The sequence below is a fragment of the Coenobita brevimanus genome, chromosome 84, assembly GCF_032717465.1.
Source record: "Coenobita brevimanus isolate Jiangsu-jjx chromosome 84, ASM3271746v2, whole genome shotgun sequence".
NCBI classification, from domain to species: Eukaryota; Metazoa; Arthropoda; class Malacostraca; order Decapoda; family Coenobitidae; genus Coenobita; species Coenobita brevimanus.
Window position 1 is genome coordinate 4,632,878 of NC_137037.1, and position 5,414 is coordinate 4,638,291.

Sequence of the window (5,414 nt, forward strand, 5' to 3'; positions counted from 1 at the left end):
CTTGCGTGGAGCTCCGTATATCTATCTATTTATCTATCTGTCTATTATGATTTGTAATTATAATATGGATTCATAGCAGAGAGAGAGAGAGAGAGAGAGAGAGAGAGATGGGGGAAGGGAAAGTGGATCAGGGTGATAAAGGTGAAGAAAAGTTGTGTGCAAGGGGTTGAGGGAGGGAGGAGGAGCGATTTGCAGTGATGGATGTTGTGAAACTCCTCTTGCCGCTTCTGCCCCCGCCCACTCAGTCTTTTTCCTCCTCTACACTGTTTTCATAGCATTCCTCATTGTTCTTGCTCGTCCTCTCTCCTCTGCTCATGCATCCCTCTCCCTCCCTCCCCTCTCGCTTCTTCCACTCCTGGTCCCGCTGCACCTCTCCTTCTCCCTGTCTCCCCGTAATATGACCACATTTGAATGCAGGATTTTAGCATAAGGGTTTTTGGCGGTTGCAAAATTGGTTTATGGTGATAATAAGAAGCAAACCACTAGTAGCGGCCATGGCCGTAATTGAGGGATATACAGTACTGGTGGGAATGATGGCCGTGTTTGTGGTTCCGTACAGGAGATGGTTGATGAGATACGCAGTTGAGGGAGACATGTGGAAATGGTTACCGGGTTTGTAGTTTTGTAATAGTGATGGTTGATGATCGTAGAACCAGACCACTGGCAATTACCATAGGCTTAATCGAGGGAGAGACAGTATAGGTGGGAATGATTACCGTGTTTGTGGTTCTGTAATAGTGATGGTTGACGAGATAAAGGCAGCAGACCACGAATAGCGACTATAACCGTATGATCACAATTCTTATCTCAAAGATGTCGCCTTTTTACATTATATTTTTTACCATCACCAAAAGCTTGATGGTATGTTAGACATAGGAATGACTTCTCTTGGTGAAGTGGCTGGAAACCGTCATCCTAAACGCTTTAAATGTCCATTGGTTTATTCCTGCTATAGCCAGCCAGTTTTGTTTAGCCTGAAAAGAGCCTCGTAGTAAAGGGATGAAGAATATAGTCAGTAATGGATCGTGTTTTCATGGATGCAAAGGTGTGGTGAGAGTTGACGCGTGAAAAGTGATATCCCTTAACGTAAATCTATCTATCTATCTATCTATCTATCTATCTATATACCTAGGCTGCTTCCCCCAAGGAAAGGGAGGTAGCCGAGACAGGACGACTCACTCTCCATTTACTCATCCATTCAAACACATTCATTCGCATCTTAGCCCCAAAGGGGAGAACGGACAGATCCTCACCGCATCACACCGCACAAGGGTCAACTTGCATAAATCCCATATCATATAAAACTTGTGCCATTTTTTAAAGCACCGTATGTGGACACAAATTTGGTGTTAGCCATGCATCAGTAAGGCTGTGGCGGTCACGGGGGGCCGTACAGTTGTCTGGTGGGCTTTACACACGTTCTGGTACCTTTTTATACTTGTTGTTGTACCGCCAGGCAGTGTTGCTACGACTGGGGGATACTTCACACTGGAAGAGGTAGATACACACTTCATTAACCCCCTCAGCACGAGAAGGGTGTCTTGGAATCATCTTTGTTAGCAACAATATAAGAGAAGTAAAGGGCGTCGTTTTGTAAGAAGTTTATATCGACATGATTAGCATAATTAGAATGAAAGATGGTATTTGAGAGAGATATCCAGAAACAAGCTCCGAAAGAAGAGGAATTGGAAAGCTGTCAATACAGAGTGGAATACAGGCCTTGGGGTCATATCCTCGATCTTATCAGTTTATTATTTACAGTTGCACGAGCTGATAGAATTAAGGCCATTACTGTATCCTCTCGCTGACCAGGCTGTTGTGTGCACAGGACTTTCTACTGTGTCTGTGGTTATGAATTAATTCAGTTGTATAACAGAGTTACACGAGTAAATCGGTTAAGAGGCTTATGTTCTCACACTGCACACCGTTTATCGCATTATCAGCAGTTGTAGTTGGCTGGTGCTCTTATATCTGCAAGTATGTAAGCCCTTTCAATAACATAGCATTTTGTTTTGTTTTTTCTGCAGCTAATTGGTTCTATCCAAAACACAATGTTATTCTTGTAAGCAAAGTAAAAAAGAAAAATATCTCAGACTCATTTACTTCTTACCTACTTGGAGACTTCCCCAGGCAGAATAAAGTCGTGACAGCAGCAAGAATAATGTAAATATGTCGTTTTCGGTGACCATGTCGGGATAAGTAGGGTAACCAGGGAGCCATCGCAGGTTCATGTTGATGTAACGTTGCATTAAATTATGTCACAAAACAATGCAGTGCGGCGTTGTGGTTGGCGTGCTGGTGTTGTGGTGGATGCTGTGGTAGAGTGGGATGGTGTAAGCTGATATATAATCTGATCGTGGTTTGGTGTTTATGGTGTGTTGATATAGCATTCTGGTATATTGTAAACTGATAGTGTAATCAGATCATGTTATGGAATTAATGGTGTGTTGATATAGTGTTGTGGTATGTTGTGGTGTAAACTGATAGTGTAATTTACTCGTGTTTTCGTATTCATGGTGTGTTGATAAAGCGTTGTGGTATATTGTGCTGGAAAAATCAAGGTCGTGTGGCTGTGTTGAGTAAGATGTATGATATAGTGTCAGGTAACGGTAATGAACTTGTGGTTATTGCAAAGTGTGAGGTAATGCGTTGGTTTTGTAGTGTTAGGTGTGTGGTTTAGTGTAATGGCGTGGAATGGTGTGTCGATGTACAGTTGTGTGGTGGTGATGTGATGTAATGTGAAGGTGCTGTGTAGTGTATTAGTGCTGTAGTGTGAGGTGGTGTTCTGTGGTGCAGTGTGAAGGTGTGGCTTGGTGTAGGCTAATGATGTTTTATATATTGCTGTGTGTTCCTATGGGGTGGTGCTGATGGTGGTGTTGGTTTGCTAAATTAAAAATTTGGTAAGTACGGTATTGTGGTCTCCAGTACAGCTTGTGCTACCGTCCTAGCCAATGCTTTGGTTTAATGTGGTGATGTGGGTTGGTGTGGTGTGGTGTAGTATGTTGGTGTGGTGAGGTAAATATGATGGCGTGACATCGTGTTGTGGTGGTCATTGTTAAGTGTGTCAGTGTGGTGTGGTTTGGGGTAGTGTGTGGTATGACCACAGGTAATGCTGTGGTGCCAGGGTATTGTTTAGTCTGGGGGATGTGCTGTGAATATCTGCACGCTCCACTTCAACACAGGGCTGCACTTGGTCACAGTACATTGTAATATGAGGTAATACTGTACAGTGTAGTACCGAAGCGCACTGCAGTGTTGGGTGATGTAATGTGCTTGGTCGTGAGTTAAGAGAGCAAGCTTGTGGTCTCGTCAGATATACAGCCTCATGTGTCCTGCCAACGACGATAAAACACACTGAATGACCCACTTGTCCTTGTGCTTGAGTCTCTGTACCGCTTCTGTTTGTGTGCTGTTGTGATTTTGTTTGCGTGTTTTGTTGCCGTGCCTCTCGTGCTGTGCTTTACTGACTTTACTGTGAAGTGCATCTCGTAATGTCCTATATTTCCATGTTTTGTTACTTTGATGCATCTCTTCGTAGTATCAGCTAACATGCTTCTGGTGCAGTGCTTGTGTTTGCTTTTCTTGAGCTGATTTTGCTGTGTCTCTGTTAGTATGCTGCTGCTGTGTTCGTTAGTGTATGCTTCGTCCTATCACGGTGCTTCTGTTTCTATGCAGTCTTTGTGTCGGTGCTGTGCTGTGCCTCTGTTGCTGTCACTTTCTGTTTATCTATTTGCGATGCGATGTGGTGCTTCTCTTCCTTTACATATATTATTGTACCTCTGTTACCGCTACTGTAACTCTATCAGTATTTCCCTAACCCTTTCCCAGTACTCCTTCCAAGGTCCTAGTAAAAAAAAATAATAAAAATAATAATTCCAGGACTCCAGTTCGTCATGGATCCAGTGATAAATTCCAGCAATATTCAGTTAATGCCGAGCGACTCCTCACGTAACCGACCCAGTTCCAGAATAAAAAGAGCAAGACCAGAATTTTGAATTCTGGTTCCAAAATGCTTAAGAAATCTTGATGAGAACCTGAGCTTGGGGACTGAGGCAAGCAACTTTAATCTGGAATGAGATTTACACATAAGTCTCAGCATTTCTGAATTACAACTTTTGATCAGCGGAGTACGATGGCGTCTCTTGTATTATATCATTGTTACAGCAAAATGATTTCAGTTCAGTTAAAGGAAGACAACTTTTAATGCAGTGGTTAGGAATATTATCCCCTCGCCCCTACACTGCAGTGAATGTTTTGTTTTATCTTTTTGTTGGAACCAAGCGATTCTGTTCAACAATTCGGAAATCTTTCGTGGTGAAGGCTTTGCTTTTTTCATCAGCTGTTTCTCCAAAGCTGAATATAAACAGTTAAAGCCAGCAAAAAGTAACTGTATATATAGATCTTGGTTGGCTGAAGGGGGCAGACTGAAGGTTGTTCTTAACCCCATCACAAGAACGACTGTGGTGGGTTCTTACTGTTGGACCCGTTACTCCCAGTCCTTTATGTATGCAACAGGTCAACTCTGGAACTGTCTCCCTCTGCCTGTATTTCTTGCTGTCTATGATCTCCAGTCATTCAAACGCAGTGTGTCCAGGCATCTCGAAGTGAACGGATCTTGAATTTGACTCTGTTGTCCTGTTTTTGTTTCTTCTCGGAGGGAACAATCTTGCGAGCCCCTGGCCTTTGGTTCCTTCTTTCTTGCATTGTGTATATATATATATATATATATATATATATATATATATATATATATATATATATATATATAAATTTAACTCTTCCAATACACGGGGTCTGCTCTAAGCTAAATCCATTGGGTAAATCCATTGGGTATTAAGACTATACTACAGTTACATTCACGGACTAATCTATTAAAAGTTTTCAGGAGACTGCCAGTTTGATAATTTCTAAGTAGCATAGATTGGTGGTAATATTAATAGTATACTCGTATAAACACGTCATCGTCCTAAGGGGGTTGAACTGTTCTGTGTAGATATGACCATTTGTGCTTGCAGTGATGGCCGAGTGGTTAAGGCGTCTGATTAGAAATCAGATGGGATATTCCCGCGTAGGTTCGAATCCTACTCACTGCCCATATTTTTGGTGGTATGTAGTGGCGACAATCATATATTCACTTAATGCAGTGTCACCTACTTCTTCCTTCACCTTTATCATCCTCTTTCTGTGTCTGCCCTCCTCCCTTCCTATTTCTTCTCTCCTGTCACTTTTTAATACCCGTCTGTCCTTGTCAGGTGGCTTTACATTGAGTGACGAGCCTAATGATTTCCTGCAAGCCATGAAACCATTTACAACGGTGGGTGGTAACCATATAACCAACCCATACGTGTTCCCTTCGTGCCAACAAGTGAGTTGGTGGAGAGTTAGTGCCCTTCCCAGTAAAACGACTAACTAAA

The 5,414-nt window shown here is 42.4% G+C and overlaps 1 non-coding gene across 1 annotated transcript; it reads left to right on the forward strand.

Annotated features, from left to right (window-relative positions):
- Positions 1 to 5,011: 5,011 nt before the first annotated feature.
- TRNAS-AGA (transfer RNA serine (anticodon AGA)) lies at positions 5,012 to 5,093 on the forward strand. The gene has a single exon. It is a non-coding gene; the product is annotated as a tRNA-Ser (tRNA).
- Positions 5,094 to 5,414: the final 321 nt, after the last annotated feature.